At 38.5% G+C, this 21,122-nt stretch overlaps 1 protein-coding gene across 29 annotated transcripts in view; it reads right to left on the bottom strand.

The window, feature by feature from the left end:
* CHRM2 (cholinergic receptor muscarinic 2) overlaps positions 1 to 21,122 on the bottom strand; it is a 688,089-nt gene that overhangs the window by 579,224 nt on the left and 87,743 nt on the right. For 14 of the 29 annotated variants that reach the window (XM_081533027.1, XM_081533047.1, XM_081533041.1 and 11 more), the window contains one exon: positions 171 to 227. The exons of 14 other annotated variants lie outside the window; for them this stretch is intronic. The gene's annotated coding sequence lies outside the window, so the exon portion shown is untranslated. Of the gene's footprint in view, positions 1 to 170; positions 228 to 951; positions 1,172 to 21,122 lie in introns of all 29 variants that reach the window. One more of the 29 variants, XM_081533045.1, reaches the window with a different exon arrangement.

The raw sequence follows: 21,122 nt of genomic DNA, 5'->3' as shown, positions 1-21,122 counted from the left end.
AGAGTATATTTTTATAACAGTATCAATTTATTATAAAGGTCAATATTTTTTTCTCTTTCAAATTCTTTCAAGCAGACTTTTAAAGTCCATTTTCTAAAGTATTTAAAATTCTAATAAACCACTGCAAAATTACCAGGAAAGTCCTATGGGATTCTTTTCTAAAAACATACCATTTGATGCAACATGAACCTGGGTTACAGTAAAACATCATTAAGAAAAGGTCAGCTCTGAAAAACAAAGAACAAAGATAAAAAAAAAAAAATCAGGCATCTTGGAAACACTAGGGTCAACAGAGTTTATTCAGTGCAGTCTTTCAGAGTATAAAGCTTGAAGTTCTTAAGTGATAGTTTTCCAAGGAGATGAAAACACCCATTTTGTGTTAAAACTGATCTGGTGTTCTCTCTTTATCCCATCATTTTGATGAATAGTCACTTGGTTAGATTTTTTTTTTTTTATAAATTTATTTATTTTAGTTGGGGGCTAATTACTTTACAATACTGTAATAGTTTTTGCCATACATTGACATGAATCAGCCATGGGTTTACATGTGTTCCCCTTCCTGGACCCCCCACCCACCTCCCTCCCCATCCCCCTGGAGACTGTGTCTCTCAAATGTGAAAGGAGATTTTCATTGTTAAGACCACTTTTTAGTGATCTTTGCAGTCACAAATTCTATTTTGGTATGTAGTGCTCAAATACAGAAATTTGCTGAATGAATAAGTGAGTCTTCTCTGGGTCCTAGGACAGGTATAAAAGTGAAAAATATTGTCAGCTAGGTCGCTTATCTACAAAGCACCATTAACTGGTTTGATGCTTTTTCCACTGAGTTTTCTGAACAGACCAGCTATCTCATTAATGAACAAGCAGGCTTAGGTGGTTTTCACCCCACACCCAGCCCTCAACTTTCTACTGAGAATGGGTCAGGGTCAAGGAAAAGAACATTCTATTTACAGGCTGTGCCCGGGTGTAGATCTCTGTCTGCAGTGAGCCTGGCTGAGTGCATCCTTTCTTCTTGGCAAGAGTTCTTTGATGCCACACTTGGTAGACGGCTCCTCTTGAGGGCAGCCTGCCCGACCAAGCAGAACTCTAGATGTTGAGGTCATTGCTTTCTTGTTCTTGCTCCTCTCTGGCTTGTTTGCTTTCTCATGGAGGGATGAAATTCCTGCATGCACTTAGGAGGAAAGGGGCAATGCTCACATGTTTTGAGAACACAGATCTATTTCTAGCTTGGATTAAAGCTGTCCTGCCTGCAATCCAGCCAAGATCACTATTCATATTGCAGTTTGTGCCCAAAGCCCCAGTGAATAACCTTGGATTCCTTGTCCTGTCTTTATCCTTCGTGCACTTTTCTTTTCTTTCTCAGAAGCCTTGAGGGCTCAGATGGTAAAAAATCTGCCTGCATTGTAGGAGACCTGGGTTCGATCCCTAGGTCAGGAAGATCCCCTAGAGAAGAGAATGACAATCCACTCCAGTATTCCTACCTGGAGAATTCCATGGACAGAGGGGCCTGACGGGCTACAGTACATGGAGTCACAAAGCATTGGACATGACTGAGTGATTAACACTGTCTCACACTCACAAAAATAGCAGCTGTTGTATAATAAACTTTTACACACTTCTGAGATTCTGTCTTTTCTCTTTTTACCTAGGAAATTCTATTTCCACAACACTCCCCTTAGCATAGCTCAGATCTGCTTCACTTCCGACAACTCAACAGCATTGCTGCATATCTACAAACTCCAACCAATATAGAGTTATAAAGAAGCCCAAAAACTCATAATCTTATTCACCATCTTGACTGCCCTAGCCCTTTGTTAAAAGAAAAGGGAATATGACAAATAAAAATAAGGCAAGTTTAGTATTTATTCATTATAAGTTTTACAATGGAAAATATGACAACCTGGAAATTTTTATCTAGTTTAAAAATAAGAGAAATGTTGCCTTTCATATATTTTTAAAAATATATTCAGGCCAACATTGTCCATGATGAAAGATCAACTTGAAGGACAGTGTCACACCTATCTCAACCAGCAAGGAGATGTGGGGGAGTTTTATTTTTTTAACCTATGCTAGGATACCTTCTGAATTGCCATAGTAATGTTTCAGTATTGTTTCTGAATTGATACCACCTGTACAGCAACCAATTAGGCATACATAAAGGGAAATGGCTAAATCACTATGGTCAGATAAACCCATGCAGAAAGGTCCTTTGGGGCATTTTACACTACAAAGTCCCTCTTAACACTGGAAAATGGATTTGTGTAGAAAGGCCCCTGAGCCTATTTTGGCCCACTGTGGGGTCGATTAGAAACACCTAAGCAATAGATTAAAAAGCACCAGATTCTTGAGGAGAGATCATTGCAACAAAATCCTATCTTTTCTGTCCATCTGCAGAAGCCAACAGCAATTGTACCTTCTATCTGTTGCCTAAAATCTACTCCCCTGATGTCACTTTCCATACTGTGTATGGAACAAATTTCAATCCTTTAAACAGAGAGTTGGGAGAATGAAATCAGTCTGGTACATGGGAATTAGATCAGAACACGGATTCTAACCCAGAGTCTACCACTTATGTGTGTTACCGCAGGCAAGCTGCCTAACCCCCTAAGCTTCAGTTCTTTCGTACATAAACTGGGTACACTCTGAACCTCTTACCTAGCTTTCAGAGCTGCAAAAAGGATTTTTGTTGCTGTTGTTCAGTTGCTAAATGGTGTCTGATGTTTTGCAACCCCATGAATTTCAGCAGGTCAGGCTTCTCTGTCTTCCACTATCTCCCGGAGTTTGCTCAAATTCACGTCCATTGAGTCAGTGATGCTAAATAACCACCTCATCCTCTGTTGCCCCCTTCTCCTTTTGCCTTCAGTGTTTCCCAGTATCAGGGTCTTTTCCAATGTGTTGGCTCTTTGCATCAGGTGGCCAAGGGATCGGATTGCTACAAGGATTAAAGGTCTTCCCAGGTGGCTCCCTGGTGGCTCAGTTGGTAAAGAATCCACCTGCAATGCAGGAGACACTGATTCGATCCCTAGGTTGAGAAGATCCCCTGGAGGAGGGCATGGCAACACACTCCAGTATTCTTATCTGGAGAATCCCATGGACAGAGGAGCCTGGCACCCTACAGTCCATAGGCTGCAAAGAGTCAAGACATGATTGAAGTGACTGAGTATGCACACGTAAGGATTAAAGCTATGATTCTCAAGCTTTAGCATACACCAGGATCACTTGAAGGGATTGTTAAAACAGTTAAAACTCTGGCTAGACCCCAGAGTTTCTGATTTGGTAGATCTGGGTTGAGGGGTGGGCAAGAATTTCTAACAAGTTTCTAGATGCCATTGATGCTGCTGGTCCAAAGACCACAGGTTGAGAACCACTGAATTAAAAGAAAAGAGATAGATGTCCTTCTGCATAAGAAAAGCTCCAGCATCTGCGCTTCAGGTCCTATCTTCTTCTGCCTTCCCAAATGTCTGTCATCCTAAAAAATCCCATTCCCTTCCCAGTGAATTATCACTACTTCCTCAGAGCTAGCCCTTAGGCTGACCCAATGTTAGGCCTTCAATATTTTTTTTAAATCAATGAAATGAAGTAATATATTTTAAAGTGTTTAGCAATAATAAATCAGTATATTCACATGGGAACATGCGTTAATCATCGAATAGACTATCCTGTTACAAAGATACCTAAGAGTAAGCCATGGTAGGGCAATCATGACCTAGGAGATCCTTCAAGAATCCAAGTGTCTTCCAATTTGTTGTTCCACCATCTTTCGAGGGTATTGTCTTCATCTATATGGTTAAAAACAGTTCATCACTACACTCGTGAAAACAGTTCACAACTATGACCATATTCCAGGCCCTCTGCAAAGGGAAGAGGAAATTTGGGCAAGAGAAATGACCCATCCCCTAAGATATCCACTGGCCTATATTTTGACACATTACCACCTATCTGAAAGTGAGGCTGGGAGATGAAGTCTCTATATGTTCATTCATGTGTCCAGCTACTGTTAAAAGATAAAAGGAAAAATGTATACTAAAAGTAGAAATATTCATAGAAGGTCCTTTTTGGTCACCGCAATCTTCCTGCACACAGAACACACTTAATGCTCCTTCCCAAAATTTATACCCTAAAGACCCACCTTATTTCTGCCTTAAGCTCAAAGGTCAGAATCTCTGACTTGTGCACAAGAAGATGAAAAACAAATTCCAGGAAGAGCAGTTCATATTTAAGAATATTATCTTGAAGTTGTGCATTTCACTTTTCACATTCATTGGACCCAATTTAGTCAAGCTCTCTGCAAAGAAGGCCAGAAAATACAGTTTCCAGCAGGGGTAGAGGAAGAATGTATTCTGCTAACTCATAAGTTTTTGATTGATTTTTTTTCTTGTAAATCAATTTGGAGGAGGAAGGAAAATTAATTGTAATTAATCTCTATACAGGTATGTTTTTTATCTGTCACATTGTCTTCCTCATTGTGGATGTTTAACAATTCTTTGCTGAATTGTCATATTCTAAATATAAAAATCAATACCAGGAAACTAGATATGTAGACCAGAACACTTTCACCCTTTTGAAATAATTCACCAATTAGTTTAATATGTCCAATATGTCGTATTATTTCTTGAACATTATGGAGATAGACAACTACTTATGTTAAATTTTTAACATGATTAGATTTTTAGTGACTGCTATTGTGAACAGAGTCTTTTATGATATATTACAGGTGAAAAATGGTGTTGCAATGCCATTAACTATAGGTCATCTTTTGAAATTCAAAATCAAAAAGAGAAGAGCCAGAATGTATTTTTCTTCTGATGATCTGCCACATAACTATACACAAACAATATCTACCAATAGGCATAAATAGTTATATCATTTATTAAACATCGCATTGATTTATGTGTTGTTTTCTATGCCTCCCAACAATTCTACAAAGGTGGTACCTTTGTCCTTAGTCTTAGAATAACAAAATTATTAAAGAGGTTAAAAAAATAATAATAAAATTCAGAAGGTTTGGTAATATTTATTAACACTGATATCCCACAAGTATGGTAATATCAAGAACTGATTTTTTGAGTGTTTAATGACTGAGTAGACAGTATGTAGCTGCTGCTGCTGCTGCTGCTGCTGCTAAGTCGCTTCAGTTGTGTCCGACTCTGTGCAACCCCATAGATGGCAGCCCACCAGGCTCCGCCGTCCCTGGGATTCTCTAGGCAAGAACACTGGAGTGGGTTGCCATTGCCTACTCTGAAGTAGGTGCGGTCTCACCTAATCAAACATTTGGGGCAACAAAGACTTGGTGTAAAAAAATAAGCTATTTTTCTCTTATTAAAGTGTATGATGCACAGGCCTGACAACTTTGGTTATTACTGAGAAAGAGTTCTGTCATTGTATTATGCCTCCCATATTGAATTATATTTTTCTTTATAACTGGGGGCATTTACATGTAAACAAGACTTTGTTTCCAAGAGTATAGCTGTTTATGTATTGCCTGAAGTCATGATTCTCCCTTTGGGTATGACAATTACTTCCATCATAACCAATTGAGAAATGAAATATAAAAGCAAAATTGTTTCTAAATTAATGGTTTTTTAAAGTTTCCCAGGGAGTTGTCAGACAACTGTAAAAATTTCTATGCTCCATATCAATTTCCAACCTGAAAAATGGTAAAACTATACTAAAAAGAAAGTAAATGGAACCACTGTAAATAAATTTAATTTTGCCCCCTAGACAGAAAAAAATTTCCAAATTACAGAAAAGAATTTAAAGTAGAATTTATGCTAATATTTGCAGCAGATATTGTTTACACAAGCAAAGAGTCTGTTTCCAACCTACCATCTCCAACTGAGATGCCCTTTCACATGAGGTCATTATCATTGGGGCCACAGGTATTGTGACTAAGCTGATGTAAGATGAAGGTTTACATACACAGACCTCCTAGGAATCACAACTGATCGAAGTAAACTCATGTACACACACATGTACCTTGGTGATCGAGGCTCCCCTTCCTTGCAATTGTAGAGAACCAAGTGTTCTCTGCCTTCTGTAAAGTACCTAGTGTTCAGAGTGGGTGGCACTTACTAGCTCTGAATTGATATTATTTGGAATGGGAATGTTCTTGAACCATTTAGTCACTATTGCTGAGTGCATATGTATGCATTCATACCGGAGCCCACATTTCAGAGATCATCTTGTCATGATTGGCCCCACCCAATGTCTAAGCACATGTACACCTTCACATTTTGCTGTTGTTGTTGTCGTCCTTACTACAAGTAGTCCTTCTATGCATGTTTGATGAATGGGGAAATATGAATGTTAATATTATAAAGAACCAGGTATTAACAAGAAAACAGATCAATGAATAGAGCATAAATAGGATGTAGATGTTTTAAAAAAGGAAATTAGAGGGGATTAGGTTAACCAAGATTTGATACATGATCCTAGGACTGTGGTTTATACACCCTGTCCTAGATTCACAGATCAGAAAGGTCCAGAAGACCTTGAATGTTAAGGTACAGAGCCTAAAGCAGTCAAGAGGTGTAGGTGATTAAGATTTTATGTTTAATAATTACACTTGCAATAATTTTTATGAACTGATGATGAGTCATAAGAAGTTTAACAATGTTTTGCAAAAACTGGAACAGAATTCTGAAAGAGTGACTGACGTGTATAAAAACCACAAGAGGGAGTAAATTTCAAGCTCTGAGCCTCTACCATTAGAGAGGAAGGATTTTGTGTGCTCAGTGCTTGGCATAACCTCTGACACATACTAAATATCCAACAATCTTGGTGACATACATACAAGCAGGATGAATATATGATCATTCACATGACTGATGAGAAACAGTGTCACTTACAGAACTGAGAAATCAGATGAAGGTCTCCTCTTGAAAGGGGAACCTGACAGACCAGCAGTGAAATGGAAAAGTATTTAAGAGCAACCCTAGCATTTTTTAACCTCTCATTGGCCCAGTTCAGAATTCTCAGCTAGGGATGTAGCCCCATTTGACACTGCCATGACTTGGAAGAGGGTAGGGTCCATTTAATGGGTTGAGTATAAGGATGCTGTTAAGCATTCTGCAATGCACATGACAATCCCTCCAAGGAAAGAATTGTCAAGCCCAAAATGTCAATAGTGTCAGGTTTGGGAAACCTTGACCCAACTGAATGGACTCCTCCACTCTTTCTGACTCCTATCCATCTTTCAAAGCCCAGCTGTTGCCTCTTACCTGGAGCTTAACTGAACCATTCTTCTCCATACTTCTCAAGAGAACTGAGTACCTCTTCACCTGGGTTTTCTTTTCCCAAAGTACATTTTACCTATCTCTAGCATTGAACATATCACAAAGCATTATAATCATAGTTATCTATCACTTCAGCTGAACTAAAATATAAAAATCACTACCACGAATTAAGCATAAGGTCATATACTAGAGGTCAATTTCACTGTGACATGTGTCCTTCGAGTACAAAGGTAAGAAATGCTAGATGGAGAATTACCATATTAGCAATTTTGAATCAGAGAAAGTGAAAACATTCAAGACCAGTCTGTAAACCCACCTACTAAGATGAACAGGGATAAGGGAAGCAGGCCTATATGTAGAGACTGACAGTGGATGTCCTGGGGATACTCAAGTGTTCAAGTGGTTTAGAAATACTTGATCTAAATCCAACCACATAGGGATAGGTAAGTTTGAATGATGTGGTAGTGGTTTAGTCACTAAGTCGTGCCCAACTCTTGCTACATGGACTGTAGCCTGCCAGGCTTCTCTGTCCATGGGATTCTCCAGGCAAGAATACTGGAGTGGGCTGCCATTTCCTTCTCCAAATTTACTTATTTGGCTGCATGAGGTCTTAGTTGCAGCACGGGAGCTCTCTAGTTGTTAGCTGCCCAGTAGCATGTGGGATCTTAGTTTCCCTATCAGGGATCAAACCTTTGTCCCCTGCATTGCAAGGTGGATTCTTAACCACTGGACCACCAGAGAAGTCCTGAGTATTTCATTAAATAAATGAATGAAATGAAAAGACAGGTAAACATGCTTGTAGTCAAGTGTTCTGGCATGTAAACAAAAACCCTGAACAGGCTAGCAGCAGTGGGGGCAGGGGGAGTGATGTGGATAGAATATCTAGGGATGGGAGGCCTATCCCTACTCTATGATTCAAGAAAAGGTTTGGTGAGAGGATCTGGAGGAAATGATGCAAGGCCCTGGACCAAGGGGAGGCAGCAGTGGGGGTCACTCACCAAAAGCAGACCTAATGATGTGAGCTGAGAGATGGGTGACAGGAAGAGTAGGCAGGAATTGAGTCTGGCACGAATTGGTACCTTGGGAAACCTGGTACCAGTTTTGAGTGAAACATGAAACAGAGATGGTAAACTCTGCAGCCAGGTGAAACTGATGAGGATCTTGCCTCTGGAAATGGTGGGATCAGACTTGTTCTCCAAGTCAGAGTCATCACGTCATTCACAGAAAAAAGATTATATTATAGATAAATATATATTATATTATAGACAGAAAAATTATAGAGACTGAGAGGAATAATAATTAATTTAACATGGTAAGATGTTAACATTTTCCCAAATACAACAAAAAAATTTTTGTACTACTTGGGGAACATTGCTCCAGATTTGAAATGACTTCCAAAACAAAGTCCTCTGTGACCTGCCCCTACATGGGATGGGAGAAGTGCTCTCCTCTGTAAGTTTCAACCAGGAGAGGAACTTCCTGAGTATCTCACCCAGTGGGTTGACCAGGTTGATGGGATGGTGGCTCAGAGATGGTTCCACCATCAGAGAGGACCCTAAATTCTCTCACTGTTAGAAGGCAATGGCACCCCACTCCAGTACTCTTGCCTGGAAAATCCCATGGACGGAGGAGCCGGTAGGCTACAGCCCATGGGGTCACTAAGAGTCAGACACAACTGAGCGACTTCACTTTCACTTTTCCCTTTCATGCACTGGAGAAGGAAATGGCAACCCACTCCAGTATTCTTGCCTGGAGAATCCCAGGGATGGCGGAGCCTGGTGGGCTGCCATCTATGGGGTCGCACAGAGTCGGACACGACTGAAGCGACTTAGCAGTAGCAGTCTGATTATTTCCTCAAAACTGTGCAGGCAACAGGCTCCCATTTCTATTATAATGACACAAGTTGTGCCCATTTAAATTGACAGACACTGCATTAACCGGAGACTAGTTACCCAGAGAAAAACAAAACCCTTCAGTGGTCCCCACTAAGTAATCTCTTCCCTAATCTCCCAGCAAGAACCTCCCTCACAAACTTTTCAAAAATTTCCTATTGGGAATTAACTCTCTGTGCTTGAAAATACAGAGAAATATGCTCAAATTCCATTCCATGTGTCATTAGGGGCACTTCCAAGGTAAGAGCCTCTCTCTTCCCAAGTGTTTCTAAGCACAGTGAACAAGCCAGCTGCCTATATGGAGGACTGAATCCGCCTATTTTTCATGTGGCCTGGAAACCTCACTTGTACTAGGACGTTAGAGGCAGTTACTGATGCTCTTAAACAACACATTTGTTAATTCTCTCATCTGATGCGTTTCCAGCCAACTCTAAGTAGGAAGGAGGAAAAAGCTGATTACACATAGCCAGTAGCTAGAATCATTTAAGCTAAATTAATAGTCTATAAATAACTTCGTCCTTCCTTTAAAAAAAAAAAGAGAGAGATGGTGAGGTTAGTGAACAATCAGAGGAATGGCCTATTTCCCTTTTCATGTTAGGCTGTCAGAACCTGAAGAAATTTCAAATTAAATTCAAGGAAAATGTAAGCACCTAGTGTTATATGCTGCTTGCAAAGAGGATGCAATAAAGGTCTATTAACTAAAATTCCAGTACTATCCCTTTACCAGCACACTTGACAGTTCTTCTTTCTGTAGCTGCTAATATTGCATTATTTGGTTTTAATGTATTTTTTTATCCAGTGAATTAGATTTTAGACTTCTCAGGGACCTTCCACCCCCAAATTTTTCATCTGAAATGCAAAAAAGGTATCCATTCATTTGGGTGAGTCTTAAGCCAACTGTGGATAATTTACAGCATAATAGGAAGCAATGTATTAAGATATCTCCCCAGAGCTTGGTAAGGTGAAGGGGGAGTAAATTTCATGGTATAAGTAGGTGGCCAAAATAACTTTAGATCTTGATGTCTTGGCCCTTCCACCATGAAGATCAGGCACCTGATTTCCTACGGAAGTGCAGTCAATAACTGCAACGGTGACACAGAGGAAGAAGACATGGAAGAAACTGGACAGTGCACAAAACAAACTCTACTTCATTTATTCCTTCAGCCAGTCAAATAGGAAACATTTACAGCATCTCTAAAAAATGCAAAGTGCAAGCTTTGGTGTGTCTTCCAGTTTTGACCTACATCTGTCTTGCATTAAAGACACAGATGATTGCCCCATTAATTCCATGACAACTACTCTTTCTTTCAAATCTTAACCTTCAATATTTCAAGGGTAGAAAGGCTAAAAAAGCATATGATCAAGTATTTTCTTCCATCCCTTACCTACATTAACAAAGCATTTCTTAGGGCAAATCATGACATCAAATGTACAGTATACCCAGGATTATTCATCTGTAGCTTTAAAATTCTTTGAAATCAGGACTTTGAGAATTTTAGTGACACTGAAAGCTTTCCACCAAATTAAATTTGCATCACAATATGTCTAAGATCCTCCACTACAGGACAAATGCAGCTTGTATTAATGGGAATTAAAGTTATTCATCCAAACAGCTGAAAATTGCCCTGGTTTAACTCTGAAAGACTTTGATGGGTATCCTTTTTAGTTATTTCTTCCAGAAATGACCAAACATTGAAAAAAATTAGGCACCTTTGTTATTTTTTTCTTTGCCAACTCAGAAACTAGGTTATTGCTTCCCAAACTCCAAATCAGAAATACTCACTGTTTTGTTTTTGTTTTGTTTTTTTTTTTTGAGATGCTTCTTTCTCCCTTCACTGTACTGTCTAAATCACAGGTGCTGTGCTGGATACAGGCTACCTCCACAACCAGCCAAACAAATGATTAGACACGGCATAGGGTATGCTGGGTTGTGAAGTGAGCCCCCTGCTCACAATGCCAGTTAAGAGCCTGGGATTTGTCTGTTCTGTTTTGCTGTACCCTGGCCACTTGTTACGGCCTGCATTCATGTCACCTTGCTGTTTTGGGCCCTGGACAGACTCTCTTGCTCACCAGTCTTGGCTCATGAGCAGTTGACAAACAGGCCCTTCTCAGCCTTGGTTATCTCTTGGAAATCATCTCCAGGTAGCGTCTTGCAAAACGTTTTTTTTTTTCCTCAAAATCTTTTTTTCTAGGTTGTGTTCTGCGGTGTTGATGCAGACAAAAATAGTTAAATTGGCTCTGCTGCTAAGTCGCTTCAGTTGTGTCCCACTCTGTGCAACCCCATAGACGGCAGCCCACCAGGCTCAACCGTCCCTGGGATTCTCCAGGTAAGGATACTGGAGTGGGTTGCCATTTCCTTCTCCAGTGCATGAAAGGGAAAAGTGAAAGTGAAGTCGCTCAGTTGTGTTCGACTCTTAGCGACCCCATGGACTACAGCCTACCAGGCTCCTCCGTCCACGGAATTTTCCAGGCAAGAGTACTGGAGTGGGGTGTAAATCGGCTCTAAGTCTGTGTATTTGTCTCTGAAGCCACCTTGAAAAGCTCTGGCTACACTTTCAATTTAAAATTTTTAAATACCAAAGAGCAGTCATTACCTTTTAAACATTTTAAAATTTAGGTTTCTTATTTCAACTATGGTGAACATGGAAGCTAGAGGATGGAGTCTCTGACTGGCTGAGGAGGCTGCAACTGGGCAGGAATGTGGATGGTACCCCTAAGAGACAGTCACTGTATTATGCATTTGTGATTTACACACTGAGGGTATGTGCCAGCTTGGAGGGGACATACACGCCCACCTGTATTGATCCTGAAAAGCTAGGGTTGATCCCTCAGGTGAGTTGGTAGAACTCCAACAGAGTAATTGATTCAAGTAGTTTATCATCCCAACCCAATGACAAAGGTATAGACAGGATATATTTCTCAAGCTGTTTGCTGCTGCTGCTGCTGCTGCTGCTGCTGCTGCTAAGTCGCTTCAGTCGTGTCCGACTCTGTGCGACCCCATAGACGGCAGCCCACCAGGCTCCCCCGTCCCTGGGATTCTCCAGGCAAGAACACTGGAATGGGTTGCCATTTCCTTCTCCAATGCATGAAAGTGAAAAGTGAAAGTGAAGTCGCTCAGTCATGTCTGACTCTTAGCGACCCCATGGACTGCAGCCTACCAGGCTCCTCTGTCCATGGGATTTTCCAGGCAAGAGTACTGGAGTGGGGTGCCATTGCCTTCTCCACTCAAGCTGTTTAAAAACTAGCAAATCAGCAAACATATGCTAAACTTTGGCCATTATCCATATATGCAAAGTAGTCTTGATGTACATTAATTAAGATCTCATCAACCTAGGAAAACTGGTAAATAAGATGACAGTTTTGGACAAGCATTCTTACTCAATAGTTTTTTTTTTTTTTTTTTAGCAATCATCCTGTTCATTTGATACCAAACAGATGGCTGGACAAAGGTACTTGAGACCACATCCCAAGGATTATTTGTCAATTGTTGGGTTCTGTGTGCCAAGGCTTACAGTCAATAAATTAAATTCCTTTGACAAAAAAGAAGAAATAAAAATCCTCCTAGAGTAAACACACAGAGAACTCATATATAAATCCTGCAAGGCTGGCTAAGTTCTAATTTTATCCTTTTCTACTACCTACACTACTCTTTAAAGTGGGGTCAGGGGTATTTATTATTTTAGTTTATGTGTAAACTGTAATTCCAATATGAAATCAAGTGAAGTTATTTAAAAATCAAAGTTGATGTTAACAAGATGATCTATTTCATCCTCCCAAAAGAAACTAATGAATCATTGTGAATTTATTGTGGTAGAAAGACAGTGGCTGCTGGCAATTATACTGATGAGCAGAAATCCTCACAAGTGGGCACTTTAAAGCAATTATTTTCCATTTGGTTCTAAAAAAGCCTCTGAGTACAACTAAGCTTTGATTACCTGGCATCTGAAAATATACATTCTCAGAGGGATATTTGTGATGATTATTTTAGTGAAAAGAAAGTAAACAGCTAGTTTGTGAAAGCTCAGTTGTGAGCCTCTTTAAAGTTTAAATATGAATCGTGCAAAAGATGGAGCTCTGACTAACAGACTAGCACAGTCCTATTACATTATGTTCCCAACTAGAAAGAGTCAAGAATTTATTGGGTTTCTGAGGATCAAAACGCTGTTTGAAATGCATTCTCTCAAGAACATACTTCTTCCAACTCAAAAGCCAATGGCATTTTTAATAACAGTCTCTCCAGCCCTAAGACCAAAACTTATTCCTCCATTTTTTTCTTCTTGGCCCCAGGTTCATGAAGAATGTTGTATCAAAAAGTGACAATGCAGAGGTCATTGGAACAAAAACTGATTCCTCCGAGAGAGAAGCTAAATGCCATCCAAAGAGGGAATCAGGTGGGGTATTTTGTACTTGACTTGTTTTTCAAGTACAGACAAGTTGTGGGTTCTTATAAAGGGGTATTACATTCCTTTCTGTCTAATTCAAGTTCATTGGTATTCAACAGAAGCCAAAAGACCACTTTTTAAAAGGAGACGAGAATGTGGACCCAAGGTTCAAGACCATAAGAAATGAGTATTCAGATTTGTAAACTCAGCTCGTAACTCCAGGTCTGGCGATTGTGAGTACAAATGCAGATGGAAATAATCAACTTTTTCACTTGTCTTTTCCCCAAATGAGAGAAATATTAAAGAAAATATTGATGATGCAATTCACTAGAATACACAGAGACAAGAAAAGGGGAGATGTACTGGATTGTGTAACCAGCAGTTACCAAAACCAGAATCACCATTTTCATAATCATTTATACTTGCCATACCTATCATGGATCAATGCAGTATCAACAAAACTGTTAAAACTCAACATTCAGAAAACTAACATCATGTCATCCAGTCCCATCACTTCACGGCCAGTCCCATCACTTCACAGCAAATAAATGGGGAAACAATGGAAACAGTGATAGACCTTACTTTGGGGGGCTCCAAAATCACCTCAGATGGTGACTGCAGCCATGAAATTAAAAGACATTTGCTTCTTGGAAGAAAAGCTATGACCAACCTAGACAGCATATTAAAACACAGAAGCATTCCTTTGCCAACAAAGATCCGTCTAGTCAAAGCTATGGTTTTTCCAGTAGTCATGTATGGATGTGAGATTGGAACATAAAGAAGTCTGAGCACCGAAAAATTGATGCTTTTGAACTGTGGTGTTGGAGAAGACTCTTGAGAGTCCCTTGGACTGCAAGGAGATCAAATCAGTCAATCCTGAAGGAAATCAGTCAATCCTGAAGGAAATCAGTCTTAAACATTCATTGGAAGGACTGATGTTGAAGCTCAAACTCCAATACTTTGGCCATCTGATGTGAAGAACTGACTCATTAGAAAAGATCCTGATGCTGGGCAAGATTGAAGGCAGGGGGGAAGGGGATGACAGAGGATGAGATGGTTGGATGGCATCACTGATTCCATGGACATGAGTTTGAGCAAGTTCCCGAAGTTGGTGATGGACAGGGAAACCTGCCATGCTGTAGTCCATGGGGTTGCAAAGAGTTGGACATGACTGACTGACTAAACTGAACAAAGCTGTTACTGTGATGATGGCCCTATGAAAGGGGTCAATTGCCTAGGCTCTCACAATGAACAAATCATGGATCTTGGACTAGGTGCCAAGTGTTCATTTCTCTGTATTTTGTTCTCAGTATGAGAACAATACATAATCATTTCAGAGAAAGTAGAAAAAATATTGAAAGTATTTTAAAAAACCATGACTTCAATTCCTAGAGAAAATGTTAAAACATTATCATTCATGCATGCATGGGAGGTTAATTCAGTCGTGTCCAACTCTTTGCTACCCTATGGACTATAGCCCATGGCTCCTCTGTCCATGGGATTCTCTAGGCAAGTATACTGGAGTCGGTTGCCAAGACCTCTTCCAGGAGATCTTCCCAACCCAGAAACCGAACCTGTGTCTCAAGTCTCCTGAAATGGCAGGCAGGTTCTTTGCCACTAGCACCACTTGAGAAGCCCAAATGTCATCATAATTTCTCAATTTGTCTATATGTTGCTTTGCCTGCTAAATACTAATTTGTGTTTTTCTTTAAAAATGTTATCATAAGCATTTTCCATATTCTTAAAAACTACACATGAACATCCTATATAATGTCTGTACAGTATTTAAAAACACTATTTCTCACTTTTCAGTTTCTAATGGCTGAGCAGTTAAAAAGTTTTAACTTGATGGGGAACACATGTACACCCATGGCTGTTTCATGTCAACGTATGGCAAAAACCACTACAATATTGTAAAGTAATTAGCCTCCAATTAAAACAAATAAACTTTTTTTAAAGTCTTAACTTTTTCACTGTTATAAATTATCTTACAAAACATCAGCAATTGAATTTCTGACCTTAAAGATATGAACATCTTTAAAACTCTATACATATTCCCAAACCACCTTCTTGAAAAGTTAGAACAATTTGTACTCTCAGCAGTGTCTGAAGTGCCTACTTCATACTTGCCAACACTTTAAGAATAACTTTGTATATTTAATTAATGCAATTTATATCTCATTTTTATTTGTAAGCTTTGACTATGAAGTAACCCAAATGACTGTCTAATGCCTACAAATTATTTTATTGTTTCTTTGGTGAAGTAAGCATACATGGTCTTCATCTATTTATTTATTGGAACCTCAGGATTTTTCATTATTGATTTTTAAGACCATGCCTAGCATGCTTAGTGGTAGAACCCTAACATTGTATGAAAAGAAATAAAAATTAATTGAATTACTTCTTTAAAAATCAATGTTATTAAATATTTTTATATTTGTCACAATAATTTTTCTTTGCCATCTTTTAAGTTAGCATGCACAGTTTAAACTTTCAAAAGTAGCTGAATTTGCTTTTCATTTTTTGCAAATTCATATTTGTTTTAAATATAAAGGGTCTTACCCAAAGTAGAGCTCAGATAAAATGTCTTGAGTTTCTTTCTAGGCATCTTATGGCTTAATATTTATAAGTTAATTATGATCTGGAATTTATTTTAATATTGGATAAGAGTTGAAGACAACAGTTTTACTTAAAAGTAAATGACCTAAACCCACTTATTAAATAACCCTTGCCTTTCCCAAAGATCTGTTAATAGATCACTTATGTACTAAAATATCTTTTTTAGTATTGCTCTGTTTCTTTGATCTTTCTAAAAGTGACTTTGACTGCATCCCATTGAATAATGTGATACTATAGGTTTACATTGATTTAATATCTTACAGCAATAATTTAAATCAATCATCTTTTTCACATTAAATAATATATTCTTATCTATTTATATATTCCCACATAATTTTAAATATATTTAAATAATAAAAGTTTAAAATTTTGTTAGAGAAATAAATTCACATATTTTTTTAAAAGATGCAAACAAGGAATATGCACAATCATCCCCCAGTTTATCTATCCCTACTCTTTCTTCCTATAAGAACCTAGGTTTCACTCTTCTAAGAGTTTATGTTTCAAATTCATCTGTCTCCAAGACTCTAAATAAATAATACGCTAAAATTTATCTATTTCAAACATCTTTTTCCAACAAAACAAGATTCAAAAATGTGACTCTGTAAATCCCTCCCTGATTCTTTCTACTACAGTTAATCCACTATTACAATTCATCACTGTTACTTTTGGAACTTTAAATCATATATTTTAATATTCTTGTTCAAACAACTAGAGATTTTCTCTGGATTCCTTACTCCACACAGTATTTCTTGTCCCTGTCTATTTCATCACCAATTTTTCTGTCACTACTTCCAAACTACTTTCTTCCACACATTTATTTTAGATTGACTAGTTTGAAAAAATTTATGTTCTTTTCCTGCAACTAAAGTTGCACAGATTTTCACTAACTTACAGTATGATTCCGTAATACTCACTATGACTGTTCTAACAGTTCTTCTCCTACCCAGATAAAAAGTCAAAAATGTTTCACTCTAAAGTTTTCACTCACTAAAATGAGGTAGTGAGTTCTCTCTCTCTAGGGAAAGTGGACTCAACAGGACCACTCAGAGAGCTGATGAGTATGCCCTGTATGTAGGGAGACCTAATGAGCTGGTATCTGACTCCTCCTTAGAAATCCTAAAAAGCAAGACATGGGGTTGCTGGCTGCTTTGATGGAGAAATAATGAGACTCGGCTGTCCTGGAACTGGTCAGTATTCCCAGAGTTTGTTGGGGCATAAGTACATCTGGAGGACAAGAAAGACAGAAAGTGAGAAACCAGAGGGAAAAAGAATCGGGTATTGTTTGATGTAAAGGGTCTAAGGAAGAATCAAGCAACCAGCGGAATCTCCCAATCTCCAGCCAATCTCCAGAGAACTTCAGCTGGGTGATCCCAGCAATGGAGAGAGTCTCTGAAGAATCCATTAAAAAGCATCGCTCAATATGAAGAAAAGTGAGCTTCCATACATGGCCAGGTCTAGAGAACACAGGAGCTAGATCACAAGGGTACCAAAAGTTTCCTGCACTTTCCTCTCCTCCCTCCCCTTTTCTGATCTGTGAAAGGTGGAAGCTACTCATCAAGGGAGAAAAATTCTCTTACTGGAAGAAATAGAAGAGGCCTTAATATTAAAGCAAAACAAAAAAATTGAATATTTTAAGAGATTGGACTTTTAAATATTTCATACTAAGACTACGTCTTGTGATTTGTAGTGAGAAAAACTTTTAGCATTCCATAAAAGCTACCACAACCTTCCAGACTTTCCATACACAAAGTGGAATAATTACCTCTGAAGACAATTTCAATGGAAAGAGAATAGAAAAAAGTTATTTTCCAAGTACTCATTTTCTGCTCATTTAAAGCAACAATCATTCAAAGGTTAAAACTCAGATGAGATTTTAAGGTAAATGACTTTTCAAAGAAATTTTTACCCTACAGTTCTGATTCTCATTTTTTATCTTTTATTGGTATCTACATTATCTCAAGAGTACAGACAAGACCATATGCAAAAATAATGTAATTTTGAAAGGTTGCATGCAAATATATTTTAATTGCACCATAATTACTTCCTGTTTCCACTGAAATTATTTTAGCTTCATGTGTAAAGTTTTTCAGATGGCCAAGGATTCCAAGTTTATATATCCTTTGGAAAAAAAAATTGAGACATGTAAAACCAAAACAAGACAACTGTTTCCCGCTAGCTACTTTATACATGGTAATGTATGTATATGAGGGGGGTAAGTGGGAAGCTCAAGAGGGAGGGGATATATGGCTGATTCACGAGGCTGTACAGTAGAAATGAACACAACATGGTAAAGTAATTATATTCCAATAAAAAAGAAAGAAAAAAAAAAAACCAATAACAAGAAATGTACTAGAGAAGCTAATGTTTTGAATCGTCATGAAAGTGAAAGTGTTAGTAGTCACTCAGTCATGTCCAACTCTTTGTGACCCCATAGACTATAGCCGGCCAGGCTCCTATGTTCATGGAATTCTCCAGACAAGAATAGTAGAGTGGGTTGCCATTTCCTTCTCCAAGGGATCTTCCCAACAACCCAGATTCTTTACCATCTGAACCACCAGGAAAGCCCTTTGAATCCTCATGGTGTTTCCATTTTGATACAGATATTTGGTCCACTTATTTATTTCATAATCTTTTGTTAAAGGATCCTATGTACAGAGTTTTAAATCCACATATAATTAATCATATTCATTATCTCTCTCAATCAATAGAGTCTACAGAAAAGTACAGTGTATGATATGGCCACAACTTGCTAAGTCTCACTATAAATGACCGTTGTTGACTGGAGTCACCCTGGCAGTAAAACGATGACCAAAAATACCATTTTCCTTTTATGTTTCTACAGTTTATAGAAGTTTATAGAATCATTATTCTCTGCCCTTCTCAGCAGCCCTTTCTATCCTACCCTTAACAGTTCGTTTATACTTTCTGCTTTTCACAGGGATTTAAAGCACCTTAAAATAAAATGCATGTATACAGCAAAGTTCTGGGGGTGGAAATAATGTATCAAAGATATAAGAAGGAGTAGAAGAAAGCAAAAATGCTAAGCATAAGGTTTGATGTAATTGTTGTGATTGCCTATTCAATTTTGCTCTGAGTTTCCTCAGGAGCAAGAAAAATAACAACAGCAAAAAACCCAGGCTAAATACTTTCCGTTATTTGATTGAAGCTGCTGCTGCTGCTGCTAAGTCGCTTCAGTCGTGTCCGACTCTGTGCGACCCCATAGACGGCAGCCCACCAGGCTCCGCCGTCCCTGGGATTCTCCAGGCAAGAATACTGGAGTGGGTTGCCATTTCCTTCTCCAGTGCATGAAAGGGAAAAGTGAAAGTGAAGTCACTCAGTCGTGTCCGACTCTTAGCGACCCCATGGACTGTAGCCTACCAGGCTCCTCCGTCCATAGGATTTTCCAGGCAAGAGTACTGGAGTGGGGTGCCATTGCCTTCTCCGTTTGATTGAAGAAAGCAAAGCAATTTTATAAGGGAAAAAAAGAGATAGAAAGAGAGAGAGAGAGAGAAAATCGACACATGCATTTCTTCCCAGGTTATAAATTCCAAATGGACTTACCAAATGAGATTGTATACAGAAATAATAGGCAATGTGTTTTTCACCAAAATTATCTACCAAATACAGACAGAACCAAAGATAAAGCATTTAAATCTGATTTAGAGACGGTGGTTGTTCAGGTGATATGATAATGTGAAACAGTTATGTAATTTTCTAGAGCTCTGCCCTGATTCAAGGATAGGCCTGATGATTAGCCAGAGAAGCGAGCTAATACCATGTTTCTCCAACAGTTTTACTCATAAGGGACTGACCTCCATAGAGTTTGAAGCAGTTGATTGGCAGATGGTTTGAGATCAAGCACCTCAGCAACAGTCTCTGAGAGCAGCATCATTTATCACAGGACAACCACATGCTCAATATCACACTGGTGGGTAGCAATGCCAAAGCAACTGGTCCAGAGACCATGCCTTGAGAGACATGGCTGGAGTGGCAAGTGTTCACCTTCTTTCAGAAATGGAAATTCTACCATCGTCCATGTATCTCCAAAAATATATTGACTTCTTTCTAAGATTTAAGTCAAGAGTAGCATTAGACAACAACAGGTTTCCAACAGTATCCTGTGAAAAGGCTTGAAACTTCAAGTTTCTAGGAATGAAAAGCATTCTTTCCAGAAGCAAGTTTGTGTCTATTCAAACTTCAAAAGCATAAGCATACGTTATAAATATTTTTCACGTGTGCTGGTCTTTCTCTTAAAAAAAAAGCCCCTCAGCTCCTTGGTATTTCACAATTTCAAAGCTTTTAAACTAAAACCCCTAACATAATCTGCTCTATTTTAAAAAAAAAAAGAATTCATTTTTTAAAGTGTTTTGATCATGCTAATATATTTTAAAAGTCAATTAAACATAATCTAAACATCTCAAGAGAGAGGAAGATTTATTTCTTCTTTTATCTAAAACCACAGACACAAAGCCCTTAGTAAATGCATTTTCATGCTGTGCTGGGAATACATAATGCCCAGGCTAACTGCTTAAATGTCATCCAGCAAAGTGCAAATCCAGTGTGTAGTTTGGAGGAACAATGTTTGAAAATCTAATACACCCAGATTAATGATGAGTCATAGTTATATACAATGACGTTCTTGTGCCAAGAAAGGATGCTAGCCAGATGAACTTGCAGAATAGCTTAGAAAACTTGATTGGAGAGTTTCTCGTCTAAGAATGGAATGTACAGCCTATTAGAACTCTCTTAAAAATTAATCAAAGTCCAGAAAAATGTTTTATACTAAACTCTGAAAGAAGGTCAGATTCATGTTTTGACAGCTGAATAAAAATCAGATAAAGCCAAATTGTTTATTAGCTCTAATATGTCCTCAGCTGTCAAAATAGTCCCAACAGGGAGAGGAAAGTAAAAATGCAAGCTCACCAAACAGGGTCATCCTAACAAATGAAGACCATTGGACCCATTAAATCTGTTAAGCATTTTATTCCATG

This window comes from Giraffa tippelskirchi, chromosome 10 (genome assembly GCF_054371585.1).
Source record: "Giraffa tippelskirchi isolate mGirTip1 chromosome 10, T2T-mGirTip1v1.2.pri, whole genome shotgun sequence".
Lineage (NCBI taxonomy): Eukaryota > Metazoa > Chordata > Mammalia > Artiodactyla > Giraffidae > Giraffa > Giraffa tippelskirchi.
Note: the sequence above shows the minus strand (reverse complement) of the source record. Positions and strands in the feature narration are given on the sequence as shown.